Source organism: Lynx canadensis, chromosome A1, assembly GCF_007474595.2.
Source record: "Lynx canadensis isolate LIC74 chromosome A1, mLynCan4.pri.v2, whole genome shotgun sequence".
Lineage (NCBI taxonomy): Eukaryota > Metazoa > Chordata > Mammalia > Carnivora > Felidae > Lynx > Lynx canadensis.
Window position 1 is genome coordinate 69,326,345 of NC_044303.2, and position 22,819 is coordinate 69,349,163.

Below are 22,819 nucleotides of genomic sequence, written 5' to 3' on the forward strand. Positions count from 1 at the left end.
GCGGACTGGGTTGTAACTTAGCTTTCCTTTATTGCAAAACAGTAAGGAAAAGACACACACATCTAGATTAGCTCTAAGATGTGGGAAGTCCCTAAAGTTCCTAATGTTGAGAGACAAGGGGTAATGGAGACTATAGAGCAGCAGGCTCTTCCAAACTGAGGTGGCAGCTTTTGCAAATCCCTGAACGAAGAGAAAGCTTGGTCAGATTAGGCAATGATTAACACCACAAAGGTACAACAAAATGGAGCTGCCAAGGTTGACAAAACGGAAGGCCGAAGAAGTCAGCAGAAGCTGCATCTTAAGACAATCATTGTCGCAGTAATTTAGCGTGCACCTGCATCACCTGGAGGGCTTCTTGAAACCCAGAGCCCTGGGGCCAACCCCCAGGGTTTCTGATTTAATGCATCTGGGGTGGGGCATGAGCATTAGGCTACAAGGTTCCAGGAGATGCTGATGCTGTTGGTTCCCCGGACTTTGAAAATCACTGTTTTCAGATCTTCATCGTCCTCAATGCCTTGGATAATGGAAAGAAATGGAAGGCTTCTGGAGGTAAGCTGTGGATGCAGTGAGAAGCACGTGGTGTCTGTAGAGAGCTAAGGCTGTGCCTGAGGGTCTGGAGGGCGTGTGAGGCCTTCAGAGTGAAGACATTTTGAAATACTTTTGGTAGGGGGAATACTTTTGGAGCCCTGGGTGGCTCGGTCAGTCAAGCGTCTAACTTCGGCTCAGGTCACGATCTCACGGTTCATGGGTTTGAGCCCCACTCTGGGCTCTGTGCTGACAGCTCGGAGCCTGGAGCCTGCTTCGGATTCTGTGTGTCCCTCTCTCTCTGCCCCTCCCCGACTCGCACACTCTCTCTCTCTCTCAAACAAACAAACAAACAAAACCATGAAATAGTTGTGGTAGAAAAGAAGAGAAAACCCAGACTAGGGGTTCATGGGCGCATGGCTGGTTATTTTAAGAATGTGGATGAGATTGGAGATGATACCTTTGTGGTGGCAAAATGTTCTCAGTTGTCTGATTCTCCCTAGCAGGACGAGGAAGTGCGGGCATAACAGAGAATGGGAACAGTGGTTTAGGTCAAGGATTAGACTTTTCCTAATCGTTGAATAAAAAGAAGGAGGGCAAAAGGAGGTGAAATGTGGGACAGTGGTGTGCTATTTTGGATTACAAGAAATCCATATTTGATCACTCAGATGACCAAAGTATATTTCTCATATATATTTGGTCTTTGTCATGATTCCTGGCTCACAGATCCCAACATCCTTGGACTATCTTGAGCAAGAAGAGTAATGGGAACATCTTTCCTTACAATCTCGGTCTCTTTTCCTCAGTTCCTGAGAAGCTCCAGAGCCTTAAAGGTGAAATGTGTATCGTGTTACTGGTAACACGTGCCTTTCCACTACAACTGGGTTTATGTTAATGAGGTGACTTTTGGAAACCTTTTAAGCAGGAGGGCTGGTGGAAGAATCAACCCCAGGGGCACCTGGCTGGCTCAGTTAGTGGAGTGTGCAATCTTGATCTCGGGGTCATGAGTTCAAGCTCCACGCTGGGCACAGAACGCACTTAAAATAATCAATTAATTAAAAAACAACCAACCCTGGATACAGAATTGGAACTTTCAGTCCCACCCTCTGATTTCCTGATGAGGAGAGAGGTTGGAGGTTGAATCCATCATCAATACCCGATGAGTTAATCCATTGTGCCTATGTAATAAAGCCTTTATAAAAACCCAAAATGAGGGGTGTCTGAGAGCTTCCTGTTTGGGGAACCAGAGCTTCCAAGACCCAGAGCAGAAGCTCCTTTCCTCAGGACCTCACCCTCCGTATCTCTTGATCTGGCTGTTGATTCATAGTTTTTAAATATCTTGTAATACAGACTAGTAATCCAGTGAGTAAACAGGTTTCCTGAGTTCTGCGAGCTACTCTAGCAAGTTAATCGAACCCAAAGGGCATTCATGGGAATCTCCACTCTGTAACCCATTGCTCAGATCCACAGGTGATAACCCAGGCTTGCAATTGGCATGTGAAGGAAAGGCAGTCTGGTAGGGCTGAACCCTTCACCTGTGGGATCTGACGATCTGTCTGGATAGCGTCAGAATTGAGGTGAATTGTTGGACACCCGGCTGGTATCCGAGAATCTCTTGTTGGTGTGGGGGAAACCCACACCACCAACACCCCACACATCGGAATTGGACGTGCACAACACCCTTTAAGGTGTGTCTAAACTACTTGGGGAAGGAAATTAAGACCGGTGTGTTCCGATACACGGATAGCAAAGGCAGAAACAAGAGCCTGGAAATCGTGATGAAGTCGAAGACCATGCGTAAATGTGTAGTAAGCTAGTAAGGGAGGCTTGTAACCATAAGTCGTGGCTTCAGAGTGATCGATCAACCAATGAGATCTCAGAGTTAGAGAAATTCCAGGCTAGGGCAGGAGCGAATGGATGGGCTCCACGGGTTCCCAGAACCCCTTGACCCTGAATGCAAAATATCATGTGCTCTCCAAAAGAGCATATTTCCCTGAGAGACCATTCACAACTCTCATCTAAATTCCAAAAGAGCTTTCGACCCGTAACTGATTAAGAGTCCACGGCAGAAGAGACTGATAGAACTGGAGCAGAGGTGAAGGTGTCTGGGTTTGAGAAGGTCAGAGAACCATGGAGCAGGACACACGGAAAAAAATGTTACCCAACCATCTATCACCACCGCTGACTCAGGAAAAGAACAGGTGAGCTCCATCCGAGGGAACCCCAGCGGGCCGGACTGATCAAAAGCACAGCTCCTGACTCTGTCTGCCAACACTGTGGCCAAACAAACTCTGGTAAACTCCTCGCAAGAGAAGCCAAAAACTCAAGAGAGGAGGGTTTGGACAAGAGAAAGGGAGAAATGTATTCCAGGTGCCGGCAGCGAGGGAGGTGGCAGGCCCAAGCCTTAATAACCCACCTCTGATTCCGCAAGATAGACACCCAGAGTTTTACAGAAAGGTTCAGGCAGGTTCGTGCAGGAGAGGAGGCAGGGAGCACATGATCAACGGTGGGGGTCAGTGCATGCAGCCCGTGATCAAGGTCAGAGAAGGTGACGTGTGGGGTGTGGTCTTCTAGGCATTCCGTGGCTGTCCGGGCTTTTCTGGTCGGCTGTTCGGTATGTTCTTCTGGGTTGTTGCAAACCACCTTCAGTGACTCAAAGCGTAGTAAAGAATAAATGCAATGGGTCTCAGAGCACGATGTAAGCAGTCTTCTGTATTTCTGGTTTTAACTGTTCGGGTCTATAGTCGAGTAAGAGGGTCACTAAGAAAAAGACCGTAAGCTGGAGACCAAAGTATTAGAAGGCGGACAGAGAGAGAAAGTACCCGGAGCGGACAGGTAGTTGTGGCCGTCACCGGAGATGGCGGTTCTAAAAGCACTTTGCAAACAGCAGAGCGCTTCCAAGTCTGTAGAGGTTATTTATTGCTTAAAAAACTTATTTTCTGGTTACTAAAATCAAAATCCCCCTTTTAGAAATTTTTGAACATACAGAAAGATTTGAAAAAATCAAACAAACATGACAGAACTCAAGTTAGATTATTACGTCAATTCTGGCAGACTTCTAGTCAAACGACCACTAGCTGATGTACCAATGTGATCCTGGGATCTGGAAAGCCAAGAATCAGATTCAAGGAGCCCAAAGCTGGAAAACCCTCTCTGTCAGGCTGCATTCAGGCTCAGGAGGCAAACTCACTATTCGAGCAAGGCAAGCTTATGATGACAAAGACAACATTAATTTCTATTATAGAGTCATGCCTATAAGTAATGAGAAAAATGCCTCTAGGTCTCTAGACACATTAGAGTTTTCAGTTGGGCAGATTTCATCTGTAGCTCTGGTCTTTAAGTGCTGACATCTTAAATTTTACATTATATTCCCATGCCCACCCCAGAACCCCTCTTACAGATTTAAAAAATCCATTTAGTATAAAAATCCTATTTTCCAACACAATGGAGACTAGTAGTTGCTTGGAGAATTTAAGTGGAAATAATTCTCTAAGATATGTACATATCTTAACTTTTAAAATATAATTTCTGGGGCGCCTGTGGGGCTCAGTTGGTTGAGTGTCCGACTTCAGCCCAGGTCACGATCTTGCAGTTCGTGAGTTTGAGCCCCGGCTCTGTGCTGACAGCCTGGAGCTTGAATCGGATTCTGTGTCTCTGTTTCTCTCTGCACCTCCCCTACTCGTGCTCTGTCTCTCTCAAAAATAAACATTTAAGAAATAAATAAAAGATAATTTCTGAGCAGGAATCTGATTCGTAGATAGTTCCTCCACATGAGTAACACACAAAACTTGGATGCCATCTCGTTTTCTGCAACAAACAAGCCATTCATCACTTAGTGCAAAACCGGTGCTACAAATCCTGTGATTCAGGTCAAAGTCCTTTTCTTTGGGTTTAGGGCCTGTGACTTGATTTTTCTCTCCGCTTTCTTGTTTTTAAACCAAATCTCTGATGATCCTCTGTTTTCTAGTCTGAGTAACTTCAAAACCACCAGAAGAAATCTGGGTAGAAAATCTGAGTGCAGATGTTTGGAATCTTCCCCCCATTTTCCTTATTAGCTGCCTCACCCACACCCAATTCAACAGCATTTTTTAGTCACTTGCCTTTAAGCCTTTCCCAAAGCAGTCCGTTAAGTTTTCACCATAAGAAAGATGATGCTTTCATTTCACCCTCCCATTTTATCAATGTACATATTTCGGCAAATTATGTAATTACAATAACAAATATGTCTGGCATAAACAGGTGCAGAAACAAAACTGATTCTAGGTGAGCAAGCTAGGTAATCTCCACAGGTGGGGCCTTAAGTGCACAGGTGAGCAAGAGTGTCTCACCAGGGAACAGACTCTGGGCAGCCAGATGTTTTAAATGAAAAGGAGAGAAAGCCTGTTAATTTGAGAGTCTTGTAAGTGGAAGTCAAGAGCGTAAAGTGGAGACCAGTTAAGAGAGCTTCCGTTATATACACAAATAATAAAATAATAATAATAATAAGGCATTACACATCTATTAGAATGGCTAAAATCCAAAACACTGGCAACAGCAACTTCTGGCGAAGTTTGTAGAGCAACAGAAGCTCACGTTCATTGCTGCTGGGAACGCAAAATGGTAAAGCCACTTTGGAATACACTTTGCCAATTTCTTAAAAGCCAAATATAGTCTTACCATGGATCCACCATGACGCTTCTATGTATTTACCCAACTGACTTGAAAGTTTATGTCCATACAAAAACCTGAACTGGAATGTTTACAAGCAGCCTTGTTTATAATTGCTGAAAACTGGAGGCAGCCAAGCCATCCTTCAATAAGTGAATATGTAGATGTACTACAGTTGGTCTTTTCAATGTATTTATACTACACGGCACTAAAAAGGAATGAGCTATCAAGCCACATTGACATGAATGCATCTTAAATGCTTAGTTCTAAGTGAAAAATGCCAGTCTGAATAGGATATGTAATCACATTTATATGAAATCCTGGAAAAGGCAAAACTATAAAGATCATAAACAGAATTATGGTTTCTGAGCGTTTGAGGGGAGTAAGGAGAATTAAAGAGGCAAAGTACAGGGAATTTCTTGGGGGCAGTACAACTATTCTATATGACACTGCAATAGTAGATACATGAATCTTGACTAAAAATATTTTGGCATTCACCAAAAATCCATAGAACCGTACAACACAAAGACTAAATCTTAACAGACACGAGGTTTTTGTTTTCAACTTTTTTGATGTTCATTTATTTTTGAGAGGAGGGGGAGGGGCGGAGAGAGAGGGAGACACAGAATCTGAGGCAGGCTCCAGGCTCTGAGCTGTTAGCACAGAGCTCAACAGGGGGCTCGAACTCACAAACTATATGAGATCGTGACCTGAGCTGAAGTCAGATGCTTAACCAACTGAGCCACCCAGGTGCCCAGCATATACAAGTTTTAAACATTAATTAGGTGGTCAGCATGTTCCAGGAAGGAATAGGAAATATGACAAAAGACTCTGTGTTTATAACTGTATCAAATAACCTCACTGAAGGGGGGTGAAAGGGAAAGACCTTTTACCTAAATAAATTTGGAAATGAGGTCTAAGGCAAAAGGAACTGTATACAAATACCGTGCTTTCATTGAAAAACTTACTTTACAGGGGGATATGGGTTAACAGCTCTGAAACCACTGCGCATGGGGCACAGGAATAGAACAAGTAAGTGAGTGAATGGCAGGTGGCAGGAGCCAGGTTTCTTGCTGCTGGAGTTACGGCATAGGTCACAGAAAGGTGAGCTGGGAGAGGAGACCAGACTGATTGATGTGGTAATGGCTTAGAGATGGAGAGGTCAGTATGAAGTCATGTTTAGCTTAATATGGACACAGGTGGCCACATACAGCAATATTTATAGGAATGTGCATATTCACAGGTTAGTATGCAAACAAACATCTATTTTCTCTGCCTGCCAACTGAGAGGACCTAGAAGCAATGACACCTCAGCGGCAATGAGTACACCCAGTGCCCAGCTCTTGGTTCCTACTACTATTCCCCAATAGAAGGAACCAGGACTCCTTAGGGAAATGACTGGTTCTAGGACTAAGGCAGCCAGGGCAAGGGTTATACACATGATTCTAGAGCATCATGTAGTGCCAGAGAGTAAGAAAGTGTGTTAAAAACAAACAAACAAACAAACAAAATGATGGGAGTATGTCAAAGGGACGTGGGAGCCAAACCTGAAATAATTTGATCAACAATATAAACAAGTACTTTTTGAGTATAACCCAAAATATAAAATAAATATTTAGGAACCCATACTGGTATAAATAATGAATGAATGACAAGGGACAAATCTCCCATGCAGAAGAATTCCAAATAAATTTGGAGATAAGGAGTAAGAGTTATATTCCCAGTTTAAGTGTGGGCTGTGAATAGCGATTTTCTCCCACAGAACTCAGCATGGTGAGGGGGGAAAGAGCAATTTTATGGAAGAGACCCCCAATAAGCACTACCCCAGCCAGGTGGTCAAGGTCAACATCAACAATCCTAAATCGTGTTAATAATATGTATCCTTGATGTGATGAGAATGCAACTTGACCTCTGTTGCATCCCCCAAATGAGATGAGAATGCAACTTGACCTCTGTTGCATCTGTTAGGTCCCCCAAACCTATAACCCCAGGGTAATTGTGAGGACAAGATCAGAATCTCAATTTGACAAATATCTGACCAGTATTCCTCAGAACCATCAATGTCATCAAAAACGGGGAAAACCTGCCACAGCTAAGAGACGCCTAAGGAGACCTAACTAAATATAATGTGATATGTTGGATGGGACCTACAAAATAAAAAAAATAAAATAAAATAAAATAAAAAAACTTTAGTTAAAAACTAAACATCTGAAAAAATATGGACTTTAGCTCATAATGTGTCAATATCAGCTTGCCAATTGTAACAAATGTATCCTACCAACATAAGGTGTTAATAGTAGGGGAAATTTTGGGTGGAATATATGGGAACTCTATGTGCCATCTTGATAATGTTTCTGTAAATCTAGAATGAATCTAAAATAGGCTTATTTGGGGGGTGCCTGGGTGGTTCAGTCAGTTGGGTGATCGACTCTTGATTTCTACTCAGGTCATAATCCCAGGATGGTGAGATCAACCCCAGAGTTGGGCTCTGAGTAAGGCACAGAGCCTGCTTAAGGTTCTCTCTCTCCCTCTCTCTTTCTGCCTCCCCCCCCCCCTTATACACATGCTCTCCCTCTAGCTCTCTCTCTCTCAAAAAAATAAAATAAAATAGGCTTATTTTTTAAAAGTGTATTTATTGGGGCATCTGGCTGGTTCAGTCCGTGCAGGGTCCAACTTCAGCTCAGGTCATGATCTCACGGTTCCTGAGTTCCAGCCTCGTGTAGGGCTCTGTGCTGACAGCTCAGAGCCTGGAGCCTGCTTCAGATTCTGTGTCTTCTCTCTCTGACCCTGCCCCACTCCTGCTCTGTCTCTCAAAAATAAATAAATGCTAAAAAAAATTTTTTTTTTAAGTTTATTTATTTTGAGAGAGAGCATGAGCAGAGGAGGGACAGAGAGAGGGGGAGAGAGAGAATCCCAAGCAGGCTCCAAGCTGTGAACACAGAGCTGGACTTGGGGTTCAATCCCATGAACCTGTGAGATCATGAGCTCAAAATCGGGAGTCGGTCTCTTAACCGACTGAGGCACCAGGCACCCCTAGTCTTTTTTTTTTTTTTTTTTTTTTAAGTTTTTCTAAGTCAGCTGGGCTAGAGAAGCCACTTACTAGCCAGGAAATCTTCCCTTTTAAGAAAAAATATTACTGAACTATATTGATATATGCCAATTAAACATCTCCTAAATCTTAATCCTACTGATAAAATTACAACTTGGCTGAATAGACAGGCCAGACCTCTGGTAACAATGTGCCATGTAACATTTGCTCATCTGGAAAAGATGAGAAGGAAAGTGTATGCCTGACTCAGGAGTATTAGCAGGAGAAAATAAATAAAAGATTTAAAATATAGATGTAATTATAGTATAGAGTGGCTCGTTTACATTCATCCGTCAGAATCACAGAAGATTTTAAGTGTCCTAGATAGCAATGAAGAGCAACTAATGAATCGGCAAGAAGAACCCCGTGTTAATTGTGTTAGCGGTTTGTTTTTAAATCAAGTGAGGGAATGCACGTGTACTTTACAGCAGGGACCCAAATTTAGTCACCCTTTTCCTTCCCTGGCATATGTGCAAGGTCAAATAGCATCTCTCAGCCACGGCAATACGCAGGAGACCCTGATTGTGCTGATATTCCAGCTGTGACCGTGACAGAGTGCCCGCCCTTTTATTTTGCCATCGCTCTGTTTGACTTTATTACAGGCTACACGGTGGATAGGATCGCGGCACCAGACCGATGCTGTCCTTGGAGCTTCACCCTGTGGAATAGTTTATGGGAATGCCTTGTGTAAGGAGATCTTTCAGAACTCTCTCGGATTATATCCCACAGAGACCTACTTACACAGTGCCAAATTGTTCTCTACAGAGAATAGTCTGGTGGTCAAGTCCATTTAAATTTAAATGGCTTACTGCATTATAACCCTAGACAATGAGGGAAGTTACATAGGCTCCTAAGTTAAAGCAAGGCCCCTGGATGGCACCATTTTATTAAAACCATGTACAGCTGCAGATAAATGGAGTTAACTGCACAGGCAAGTCATAAATTGGTGCTGTATAATCTGAAAAACTATAGAAAGGAAGCTAAGCTACTTTCCCAGAAGAGATGAAAAGAAAGAAGGTCAGAATGTCCCCCTCAGTTGCCTGGAATTCCAAAGTTCCCCAAGTGCCTGAACATTCCATGAAAGAAAAATGCAGTTTATATCTATGCCTCAATCAACCATGCCTGAGTAAATTGCTTATCAGTAAACTGTAGGCAACTCACAACATGGGGAGCAGCATCAACCAAGGAGAAGGAGTGCATTTGGCACTCGAGATGGGAATGCATCCAGGAAACGTTGGGTGGAGTTGGCTGGGAGTAACCGCCACATAGTGGCTACCCACGGTGAGGGAATACCCAAGACGCTTAGGGTTCACAAAGATTCTGGCTCCTGTGGTTTCTTTGTGAGTTGACTACTATGCCCTAAACCATCAATAAGTAAACAGCGTTCACCTCACCACAAAGCTTGTTTGTCCAGTGTCCAGCTAAGTCAAAGGAATTATAAGACCCCAACCACACATAACCTACTTCAAACCGCGAATGACTTGGAGTTCAAGGTCAAGGGATCCACACCACTGATTGCCCCACACCATAGGGAAGGGTACTAGGCAATAGTTGCTGTCTGCCATGTTGCTGAGAACATTTTTTTAGAAGAGATTCTTCTAAAGCCAAACGTTCTATGAGAAGCAGGCCAAGGGTAGAACCTTTGGGGGGCATGCTGAATATAGCACAGATGTCACCAGGGATCCAAGAGCTCGGTGCAGCTGTTCAGCTTCCATAGACACGAGTCCCCTTGGATATTTCTGGGCCGGCATTAGTACCCACGTTCCGTGTGTTCCCTTATGTCATCGGGCTGACGTTCTTCCTGCCCTTTCTGAGAAAGTGACTGACCTGAGAGCGTGGGGCAGAAGTTCCAAAGAGCTCCGTGCCATGCTATCTCCCTAGATACTTGTGGTTTGTCTTCAGACGTGCACAGAACTACACAGCAACAGTGGATCACAGTTGACCCCAGGAAAGGAAATTACTAGACTAGGCTAAGCCTGTCCCCTTAACTCCAGTTCCAGAAATCCAGTGGATGACATTAGCATTTCTAAACCTAGAATCGTCCTTGGACTAGTGGGATGAAATAGTATGGTTGGAAAGAGTGTTAAACTGGAACCGGAGGACTTGATTTCCTATTGTTGCCCCTAACTCCGTGACCTCGGCAGGTCATGTAAACACCCTGAGCCTTCGTTCTTACAATCTTTAAAAACGGAAGCAGGGCTGTCCCGGATGGTGTCCGCTGTCTCCTCTAACCTCCCTCTCCATCTTTCTCCATCCCGCCTTCTGTCCTGGGAGGCTGGCTTGTAGGAATTCCATGAGTCTCTTTTGCCCTCTACCTTCTGTTTGGGGCCCTGCAGTCACAGGAGGCGATTAGAAGGAAGGAGAGTGAGATTGGGTATCTACCCCCTTCTCTTTCCTGCAGGGTCTCCCGAAGGTCACTTCTCTCTTGGGGCAGCCCTCTGTCCAGTCTTCTTCTCCCAGCTGCTGGTAACTTCTTCCTCAGCTGGCCCGCCGGTCTGCTGGGGTAACCATGCCACGGTCACTAACCCTGGGGGATCCCACCATCCTAGCAAGCACAGGCTAGTTAGCACTGCCTATGCTTTTGTAAATGCCTTCATTAAGTTTAACCCCCCTGCAAGCAGCCGAATTTGAGAGTGCGAACTGTTTCCTGCCGGGGCCATGACTAACACCGTGAGCTAGATCAGAGGCATCTGAATATCACGGAGCCTTTCTGAGGTTCGATTTGCGTTTTGACCTGAATTTTACGGATGCCAACTAAACCCGAGAGAAGAATGAAACCAGCTTCCGGAGCCCCAGTTATGAGGCTTTGGATTTCTCAAAACACCTTGGCTGTTCTCATTGATTGATGCTAACACAGGTCGACAGAAGACGTTTCAACTTCAATGGGTATCTTATTAGCAAAATTCTACTTTATTTGCTTTATATGTCAGTGTCCTATAAAATTTTATTCAAGAAGAAAAGAGGCTCTACTGCTCTAAAATGTTTGAGAACCACTGGTAGATGGCTTCTAGGTGCCTTCCAAGATTCTAAGACTACGAATATCACACTTGGAGGAGTTGAGCAAGACCAAGCTTCTGGGCAATGAACCAAGGTGACAGTCACTAGAGGCAAAAGCATAGAGTGAACTTGACAGACTGTTTCCATCCCTGCCCCGGCTGACGGCCACTGGAGGCCCGACACCCTGCAAAGCTGAGAGAATCCAATAAATGCAATAGGATGCCCCTCATTCCCTCCACTGAAGTAGTCATTCCTTTGCTCATCAAGATCTCCTAGTAATAACAGAGCACCTACTCATAGCCACCTAACATTTCTTAACCTACTATGTGTCAGGCTCTGTACTTAGACCTTCATACTTGCTGGCGACCCAATTACCTTATCCAGCAGGAAAGTCCAATCCCTACCCCTCCCTCCACCAAAGCACCACTCCTACCAGAGCCCCCCCAACACCTCCTCCAGGAATCTCTGGGTGCTCACTAGTGGGGGGAGGGGCTTCCCGCCAGTCCTGCCTGCTCCCACGTCCTCCTGCTGAAACTCAGTCAAAGGTACTTCACCCCAAGCTAGACAGGGCCCTCTCTCAGGCTATTCCTCTGAGCTCCTTCCTCTAAGGTCCAACTCTGCCCTCAGGAGGGCTGGGTGAAGACACTTAGCATGCAGGACAGCCCCCTCAGAGACCAAGGGACACGTGGACCCTATGCTCTTCACTAACTCAAGGCTTCAGGCAAGGCCCACCAGCCACCTACCTGGGCCACACTCCTTTCTACCCTGTTGGTAACTTTCTGGGAGAGTGTTCTGAATTTCAGTCCTTGGGGACAAGGGTTTAGGGTTCTGGTCCCTAAGGTCCAGTGCTCTTTATGCAAGTTGTTAAAGGTGCATCCAGCTCTCTGCTTTCCAAAGGGGTAGGGGATGGGGGGAAGCCAGTGGAATGATCCCAACCCTGCCCCCCACTCTCAGTAGTAGGTCAAGTCTCCTCCAAAGTGATGTTTGCTGGCCAAGGGTTTAGGGCCTGAATCACTAAGCATTGCCAACTATACACATCCTGTTGACTCATCGCTATCATCCCCGTGCTACAGCTGAAGAAGCAGAAGCCCAGGGAAGAGGTGGGCCTGCCCAGGATCACCCAGTGAGGTCAGCTGAGTTCCAAAACTCAAGTCTGGGCCACAAGGAGGTTCCATACTGTAGGCACCTCTCCTTTGTCCCTTCAGCTTGGCTGCAATAATTGATTAACAGTGATGATTGAGCCTCCGAGGATGCACTATGGGGTGGCCCTGGCCCGACACCCAGGAAAAAGGCTTATCTGCCTCTTCTGCTTCTAGGGCAAAAGAAAATGCAAACAATTACTCCTACTTCTAATTTCTATCGTGAGCAGAAATCTCTCGAATAAATCCTAGTGCTCTGACTTTAAATTAATCTCGTTATTGTCAGGATACCAGACTCTAAAATAGAGCACTTAGGGAGCCAGGGGTAATTTTAGAATCACAGTGAATTACAGAGCAAACAGAGGCTCAAAGTCAGAGTAAGGCAAATGTCTCTGATGAATGAGTTAGCAAAAAAATTTGTTCCACTTCAGTTCAAACCCCTGAAGTCAGACTACGCCGTTTTTAGAATATGCAGAGGTTCTGCTAGGTTCAGCTCAAGTTCAGTGGTGTAAAAGAAGACGCACACTCCATTGTCGTTGCAGTACGGAGAAGGAGCTCGGGCTTTGGAGGCAGGAAAAGGACTGCAATCCCAGCGCTGCCTTGGGCATATTACTTAACTTCTCCGAGGCTCAGAATCTCATCCATATAATAGAGACAACAGTACCAACTTTGCATGAAGAGCCAAAGAGATAATAAATGCCCAGCCTCAGACTAATCCTGCCACATTGAATAAACTTTCAATATTTAAATGAATAACAGGACACAGCACCTGATATGTGCTCAGAAGTACTCCCTAAGGGTTAGTTCTCTAAGTTCAAGCCTTACATGTGACTAAGATCATTAAGGGAAATCATAGGAGAAGGGCCTAGAACTGGACAGCTTGAGACAGACCAGACAAGGTCATGACAATGACCGACCCAGGAGGAGCTACAGGGAGGTGGCTGCCCCCACGCCCCCCTACCCAGGCCCCATGAGGAGGAGAAGGAAAGACCAGGGAGGAGAGAGTTACAAATGCCCTCAGGTCCACAGTCAGGCACTGTAGATGAGAACTGAAATTTATCCGGGTGATTAGAGTATCAGGAGGTCCTTAGAAAACGTGGTCAGAGTTCCAGCAAAAAGCAGGTGGTCGTTCCAAAGAGGGGTTTTTGGTTTTGTTTTTGTTTTTTTCATGTTTATTTTTGACAGAGAGCATGAGAGAGCGGGGTAGGAGAGAGAGGGAGACAAAGCAGACTCTGTGCTTGACAGCAGAGAGCCCGATGTGGGGCTCAAACTCACAAACTGTGAAATCATGACCTGAGCGGAAGTGAGGTGATTAACCGACTGAGCCACCCAGACAGCCCCCCAGAGAGGGTTTAATAAGAGACTATTTCCAAGACTGCGGGGCAGACTTATGGGAAAGTGGCTCAGGTAAATTGCCGGGGGCTGCAACTGGCAGGAAACCACTACCGTCCCTGGGCTTAAAGGAGAGAGGGGGGCAGGTCCTCCAGGACCCAAGGGAACTGTAACTGCAGGAGGAGCCCTCCAACGGGAGCTGGGGTCTCAGAAGAGGAGGCAGGGACTGCCCAGCCCAGCCCTTCAGAGTCAGGCGGGGAACCCGTGTTGTTGCCGACTCTGTTCTTTTCCATCCTTCCCTCCCCTCTCCCTCCCCATCTTCCCTTTGCCCTTACCTATTTCCTCCTCTCCCCTCTCCCCATCTTCCAGCTCCCTCACTCGCTCCTCCCCTCTCCTTCCCCTCCCCTCTATCTCCCTACAGTCTCCTCTCTCCTCCCCTCCCCCACCTTCCACTAGGAGCCAGAAATCCAGGGACTCCTCTCCAAGTTCAGCCTGCTGGGGACATGGGCGCAAGGGAAGGGTAAAGAGCAGGTGCCTGGCAGTTCAGTAGCAGGGAGGTGGGTGGGGGTGGGGGTGGGTGGGCAGAAGGAGGTGGGGAGTTAGGCTCAACTGCTCTGTAAACAGCTCCAACCTCTACATATCCCCGGAGAATAAACTATAACACAACACCACATCTTTTAAGACAGTCTATTGTTCAGAATTTCCACAAAATCTGACTGGCCTCTCCCCAGCTGGTCTGCACTGAGGTTGGCTCCCACTCTGTCACATGGTGAGCTGCAGATCAATCCCATTTTAAGACTAAACAAAAACCCCTCGGTGGCTCCATCAGATGGCCGTGAGCCACTGCACTGTTTCTTTTAGAAATTGTCATTCCCAGAGCTGAAAACAATTTGAGAAAATACTTAAAAAGTGGCTCCGATATCCGCTCTGCTTCCCTGTATGCGTCATCCCTTTGCAGGGACAAGAACTATTTCAGCTCTGTTTGTGAGTACAGATGTGCCCTGACCTACCTACCTTCCCTGGCTGACCTCCCCTGAGCTCTCTCTGAAACTGGGTCCGCGCTGGTGCCCGCGTGTCCTCAAAAGCCTGCAGCAAACCACCAGGCACAAAGGACCAAGGCGTGTGGCTTTTGCTTTTCAGGCCTGCCTGCCGCCACGATCCGCCCCACGCGTGCACACACCACACGCACATTCAGGCGCGCACACACATGCGCACTTGGCCACATGTCGCAGTTTTCCACAGTGCAGTCAGCAATGACCTTCAGACAAGGAAAGCCTAGTGCGTCACCCCACCCGGGGAGGCCAGACTTCTGGGGTGAAGCTAGAGCGGCAAGCAGCCTGAATGTTGCACGCCACCTGAATGCCCCCAGGCCAGCGAGCACAGACTCACAGAACTAGGAGTCCCAGTGTGGGGAGAGGCTGTGCGGTCCATGGATGTCCTACTCCGTGTGTAAATCCTACAGCTACTGCCCAGCTTGTATCAGCAATCCTGACAGCCCCTGGCTGGGCCCATATTCCTCCAGGCCTGGGCAAAACAGTCTTGCTAGAAGTTTCCCAGACCTTCTAAATGTGAGGTGTGACTTGGCGAGGGGGGGGGGGGAGGGGGGTCTTAGACTTACCCTCCCTCTCCCCACAGAGTTCCACCAACTAATACATGAATTGAACTGTATGAAATTGCTATCACTCTTAGGTTAAAAATGGCCAAACGTTGGCATTCGTGTAATTCAATCTAAATCATAGAAACAACCGTCAAGGCATCAGTTTTATGAATGTCTGGGGAAAATGCCCAACAGTATCCCAAAGGCAAGGCTCTCTGGGAAAAGCTGGACCAGAAGAAATGTATAACTGAGGCCTAAGTGGAGTTTCCAGTTGCTTTTGCCGAGAACTGATGGCCAGAGCTGTGTGGCAAATCCATCCAGAGTATAAGGAGAAGGGGGTCCTCCCCCAACCGGGGGAACCACTCACCAAGGTGTGCTGGTGGCCTAGGGGGACTCCCACAGAGGCGACAGAAAGTGAGAGGGTTGTCCCTTTTCCTCATTTTAAGCCCTAGATTGAGGCCATCCCTCAGGCTGCCCCGTGTTAGCCCGGGAGATGAACACATCAAAGTAAATCTGAAAGCACAACATGGTCGTGATGGCTAATTTTATGTCAACTTGATTGCACCATGGGGCACCCAGATTAAGCATTATTGCCCATGTGTCTGTGTTTCCAGAGGAGGTTAGCATTTGAATCAGTGGACTCAGTAAGGTAAATTGCCCTCCCAGTGTAGGTGAGCATCATCCAATCCACTAAAAGCCTAGAAGCGCAAACACAACAAATGTTGGAGGAGATAGGAATTTGCATGACCCCCCCTTTTTTTCCTCCACCTTACTGCTTGACTCGGGACCTCTCCTCTCATCTTCTTCCACCCTTGGACTTGGATTTACACCATTGGTTCCCCTGGTTCTCAGGCCTTTGGACTCAGACTAAATTATACCATTGGCTTTCCTGGGTCTCCAGCTTGTAGGTGCCAGATCTTGGGACTCCTCATCCTCCAGGAGCACATGAACCAATTCCTTGTCATCCTCCTATTGGCTCTCCTTCTCTGCAAAACTCTAACACAGTGCTTCGACCCGGTATTCTGTGTTCCGAGGCTGCTTATGCATATGCATGAGCAAGGCATAAATGGAAGTGAGAAGTTACCGTAGTCCCTAAGAGCGGGGGGGGGGGGGGGGGGGGGACTCAGAAGGCAGCTGGGCCAAAAGAAACTTTGGTCCTGCCATTGTGAGGGGGGAAAGCAAGAGACCAGGGGTAGACTCCCTGACCAGGGAGCCAGGCGGAGACGAACGTAGAAGCTAAGCGTTTCCAGAACACCAGCAAGGACCAGGTCACCTGGGAGAACTACCAGGCTCTATGTAGCTATGAGAACAGATAACATGTTATTAACTACCAGATTACAGAGGTGAATGCCAGCAGGGAAACCCGCGCCTAACACAGTTCTGGAAGTCACCCCCGCTCCACGTGTGCAGAAACCACCTTAGGCAGGTGAGACAGGTGAGAATAAATACAAGTGAAACCAAGCAATTCTTTGCAAAGACCCGCTTGCTGAAGAAGCTTCTTATGTTTACTAGATAAGACACTATTCTTCCCCACTTTTCATTGGGTGGTGTTTGGAAGGAAGAGGAAGATAACTAAAGAAGAAAATCTAAAGACTGCACTTGCTCTGACGTCTGAGGACAGCGTGAGCAAAATCTGTGACCCGCTGTACGTACTTCTGCGTATTTTGAAGACACCTGAAAAAGACTACACCACAGTTTTCGCTGGAACCTGGCACAAGCTACGATGGATTTTGGTATATACCAAATATCTATTTCGTCCGAAAGGTTTAAGGTACAAGACTTGAAAGGATTAAATTATTGGTCCCAACTCTTCACTCTTCGCTGTATCCGCGCCTTTTGCCACCTGCCTTCGCAGTTATTTCCACACAAAAGATTGTGTAAACTTCCCCACTCCCGCCATTCTCTTTGGCCGTGTGAAGTGGCTTAAACCAAAAAGATGTTAGGAAGGACTTGCCACGTGGCTATACTGAAGCTGGTTGTCGATTCTTCCATCATCAGGAGACAACCAGCTCTTCCCAGCCTGCTGATACCAGGAAGAAGACAACTGCATGGGACAGAGCCACCCCAGTCGACCTGTGATATGGAATAAAGTTGTCTCAGCCGACTCATGCACTCATAAGCAAGAAATGTTTATTGCTGTTTGACACTGAGATTTTCATGTTGTTATGCTGCTATTGCCGACAAAAAAAAAAAAAAAAAAAAAAAAAGGACTTGAATGAGACATGATCTATCAACATGGACCACAAACACAATATTGGAAACCAGAGTATATTTTTATTATACCTCCGACCAGTACCCCTGGCACTGTTAAAGAGGGGAAATGAGGGCCACGTGGGTGGCTCAGTCAGTTAAGCATCTGACTTGATTTTGGCTCAGGTCATGATCTCAGGGCCGTGAGATCAAACCCCACAATGGGCTCTGCGCTGGGTGTGGAACTTACGATTCTCTACCGCTCCCTCTCTCTCTCTCTCAAAAAGAAGGGGAATGATATATCTAAATAAGTAGAAATGGAATATAGATAAAACTTCTTCACTCCCCCACCATCACAATAAAAATAAATCTTACTGACAGGACTCTTCACTTTGCTAGAAAAAAGAAGCACAACTCTCTAGACTCCAAGTCTTTCAAATGAAAGATGCTATGATGGCGTACGTCGTTACCTCAATGAACTCTGTGATGTAAACTCACTTTGCCAACTCTTCCCGACTACACAACTCTGAGGATATATGGCTCTGGTCAAAAAAATGAAGGCAAAGCAACAGGTGGGCCAAACATATTTAGCATGGCGCACTGGAACCACGAATGATCTGAAACAGTGAGATCTCAAGGGAGGTCAGGGGCTGGCAAGGAGAGACTCGGAGAAGAACCAGGAGGCAGGACTGGGAACCTTCTATACATCAATGGGAGCCATTACCTGGGGTGGAAATCCTGCTCTATCACCTACTGGTCATGTGACCGTGAGCAAGTTCTGTAGCCTAGCATTAGCTACCTCATCTGTAGAATACAGATAACACTTACTTGTGCAGGTTGTACTGGGAACAAAATAAAAACCACGTCTGAAGGACCGAGCACACAGAGCCAGCACATCCTGCTCCACAAATGATAGTTTCTGTTCTACTGAAACATTACTCAGGACAATACATCTGTATTCCTCCTCTCTGGACAACAGTGAGCCCGAGGGAAAATGGGAAGGAACCTAATGTTCAACAAGAGAAAATGGCTAATAAATCATATTACACAAGCTCGGTGGGATATTAAGAAGCTGTTTTAAAAGATAAGTGTGAAGGCCATAAAAAAACTTAAAAATGATTTATTTAAAAAGACACAAAATTCTAGATGTACTCTGATTATAATTATGTAAATATATGAGCTGCACAGAAAAGACATATGGAAAAAATAAAAATAGGGTACTAAAATTACGGACTTCTTTGGTAAGTATTCATTATGGTGCTCGACGTCGTTAGTTATTAGGGAAATGCAAATTAAAAGTACAATGAGATGCCATTATATACCCACCAGGACACCTAGAAACCTCGGTGTACATAAGTTACACCTCAATTTAGAGAAACAGATTATTAATATTAATCTATTTAAAAATTTCAATCAGACAAAATTTTAAGATAAAATCTGTTTGACTTTTTTCCCTATCTCTTCTCTTCTCTCTCTCTCTCTCTCTCTCTCTCTCTCTCTCTCTTTCAGTTTGGAGAATTACCTGATGTACTCAGTGGGAAAACATTTCTGAAACAAAACAGTTGGCCCTTTTTAAACTATTATGCAAAGCATAATGCAGTTAAATCTATTTTTGATCCTTTTTTTTTTCATTTTGCTTTGTAACATTGGACAATCTTTTCTTCACATACTTCTGAGCTGTGGTTTGTAGGTTGAGAATTTTCTGTGCTTCATTTGGGCCATAAGAAATTATGAACAAGATCCTGCCAGCATTCAAAAACATTTGGGTATTTTGAGGAATATTTTAAATGCTTGACGTAGTATTCCAGCCTATGCTACCCTATGCACTAAGATGAGTTTATAGATTCTTTTATGGTTAATGCGATCTCTTTTCTTGTAAACATTTTCTCTTATTTAACTCCTTTCTTTTGAGTATATACTATATTCTAAAACATAAGTTCTTTAAGTTTATTTATTTATTTTGAGAGAGACAGAGACAGCTTAAGGGGGAAAGGGTGCAGAGGGAGAGGGAGAGAGAGAGAATCCCAAGCAGGCTCTGTGCAGGTAGCACAGATGTGGCACTCAGACTCACAAAACCACGAGATCACAACCCGAGCCGAAACCGAGAGTTGGATTGAGCCACCCAGGTGCCCCTAAAACATAAATTACTAAATTAAAGTTTCAGACAATTTAGTTTGAGTCACTGATACGCCTTCAGTAGTCTTATGAACTTTGTCTCTCCAAGACTGAAACTGATGTAGAATGAAGTTCCAAAGAGACCCATTGAACTGCAAATTGTCACTTCTCTGGGAAGTTTAGGTGGTTTTGTAGATGCGACAAGAGGCTGCTCTGCAGAACTCCCTTCTCTGTGTGCTCAGGACTCGCCTTTTCACAATCAACCACAGGTATTCGTGGGTCCCAGAATCCGCTTTGGAATCTGCTCCCACCGATCCCCTGATCCCCTGCACTCCAGGGAGAGGAAGGCTAGGGAAGCTGTCCTCTGCAGGTGTCTGATGGGGGGGGGGGGCACCTCCTAACTACGGTGACTCCCATTATCCTTTCTGACAAATTGGAATAGTTCCAGATGGTGTCCTTCCCATTTCTTTGGTAAATTCAACTTCCATCACATCATCCAACAAAGAATAGTTACTACCAGTTCTCCTAATGGAATACGTTTCCCCCATTTGGGACAAGAAGACCAGGGAAGCTTTTTCCTCGACCTCTGGTGGGCTCATACTCCCCAGCTTTCCTCCCACATCTGTCAGGTCTGGAAATCTCCCTGCCCCTCCCTCTGGCCTCACTGCTGCTGCTTCCCACAGTACATGTATCCTGTAACTTCACCATATGAACTAAAGTCAGAATAATGGTATTTAGAATTCCAGACCGACTTGCTGTTAAAAAGGACCTAGGCCTATGCCTGTTAGGAACAAGAATTGCTTTTATAGGCTGCCGTGAATGTATCCATACGGCGTTCATTTAGAATTTCCAAAGTTAAAAAAAAAAAAATGGAACCTTTCAATAGCTATGACCATAATCATAAAAGTCAGATCACCAGACAAAGGACTGTAATCAAAGAATGGGATTGATAAGGTTCCAACACCGCAGAGCCTTTTACACAGCTAAAAGAGTCTGGGCTGAAAAAGAGATATATACATCACCTCTTTCTGTGGGCTTTTCCTTAGACACCACCTGGGCAGCTGACCTATTTCACTGTCGGAAACAAGGACATGAGCTCAGATGCGATATTTTTTCAACATCTGTAGGCTTGAAAATAAACAATTTTGAAAGCCTGCAGCTCAGCACTTGGCATTTGACCAGAACTTTCCCAACTCCCAAAAGCCAAATCTGTTTTTTATTCCACTCTGGAGTGCCTCGTTTATCTTCCTCAGGAGAAAATAAAAACTAGAGTACTTGGTTCAGAGGATATATAATGGACAGTTAAAATGATCCTGGAATAATAGTTTCTTATGAAAATTGTATCAGGCCTAAGGATGTGTGTGTGTGTGTATGTATATACATACATATATATACACACATATATACACACACACACGTGTGTATATACATATACATATATATATATATATATATATATATATATATATATATATATGGGGTGCAGCTGGGTGGCTCAGTCGGTTAAGTGTCTGACTCTTGATTTCAGCTCAGGTCATGATCTCGTGGTTCATGAGTTCAAGCCCCACATCCGGCTCTGTGCTGGCAGTGTGGAGCCTGCTTGGGATTCTCTCTCTCCCTCCCTCTCTCTGCCCCTGCCCTGCTTGCACTCACTGTCCCAAAATAAATAAATAAACATCAAATATATATATATATATATATATTTTAAAATATGTATATAAATGTTAATCTAGTACCTCAATTTGTATTCTCCCTCATCTCTTTACTAGTAGATTAATAGACTGTCAGGTAAGAGAGGATAACACAGCTAACACAGAGAGACAAAAACCACACGTCTTTTAGTAAAATTATTTGCAGAACCCTGAGGATAAATTTCATAATATCATTCATTCATACCTTTATTCGAGAGGGGACAAAAAGATCTGGTGATATAATCTTTATGTAAAAAATTCATTTTTTCTTACCATAAAAGTGATAAAAATTGATACAGTGCAATCCTTTTAATTAAAAAAAAATCTCTACAATGGGGAAAGAACTCAAAATAGTAGTCATATTTATATATGTTGAATTCTAAAAGTACAGATTTAGACTGCCCTTGAGTGGTCAGATTTATAATAATCTGGAAAACCCTGTACAATCTGGAATAATCCCTATACAGATTTTTAGAATAAACCCGATACAAATGTCAATCATCATGGGATTCAGGGTGACAACAGGCCTGAACCAAGGCCCATTAATTTTATACATGTACATGTATTATTTTGACCAAAATTTTAAATGCTATTAACATGTTTTCAAGTGTTCAAATCAAAAGTAAACTGTCATTTCCAGGGAGGCCTGCAAAATGCGATTCATAACCACCTCTGTCATCTGCTTTGTCTGTGGCAAAGGCTCTCCTCCGTAAACCTCTGAAAGCATCCCGCTTCCCTTGGCCAGTTCACCTAGGCCTTGGGGGGCATCAAACAGCTGTTCACCTGCTTCAGCTGGTCCACAGTGCAGCCCAGAGACAAAGCGAGAAGAGCAGAAGCTGTTGTCCCGGGCCACAAAGAGCTGCCAAAAAAGAATGTCCCCAGAGACTACCTCTCCTTTGAGCAGGTACCAATACCATCACCACCGTGTGAAGAACAAAAAGGCTCACAAAACGGTGACTGCACACGTGTCCGTTCCATTGAGCTAGCTGTCTACCTGCCCATCTTGTACTGTAATGTGGGAGTTCCCTAGTTCATTTACAGAGGGGAAGGACCAACTAGGATGTGTCTTGTCCATGGAAAGACCTGCACCATTGTCACCTTCCCCCAGGTCAAGTTGGAAAATGACAGAGCTCTGGCTAAGCTGGTAGAAGCTCCCAGGGCCAATGGCAATGACAGATGTGACAAGATCCACCATCATTGGGAGGCAGTAGCAAAAAATCCGAGGCTGCTATTGCCAAGCTGGAAATGCAAAGGCCAGAAATCTTGCCCACCAAACTGGGATACAAGTACATTGTTAACTGTTCTGTACAGAAAAATAAAAATTATCCTTCAAAAAAATTCAATCTCATAACGATCTCTACGCTCTCCAAATTCACATAGTACTATACCTAGAATATGCAAACTCATGCATGAATACTTGTGGCTGCATGTTGTTTTATTAATTGGATTAATGTGGGTGGTCTGTATTCTCCAGCCAAGGTACAATCTATAACTTGTA

The 22,819-nt window shown here is 45.0% G+C and overlaps 1 long non-coding RNA gene across 1 annotated transcript in view; it reads left to right on the top strand.

Moving 5' to 3' along the window:
- The first annotated feature begins 290 nt into the window (after window positions 1-290).
- LOC115512196 overlaps window positions 291-22,819 on the top strand; it is a 35,097-nt gene continuing 12,568 nt past the window's right edge. The window contains exon 1 of the long non-coding RNA XR_004344118.1: window positions 291-549. This is a non-coding gene — a long non-coding RNA (uncharacterized LOC115512196). The remainder of the gene's footprint in view (window positions 550-22,819) is intronic.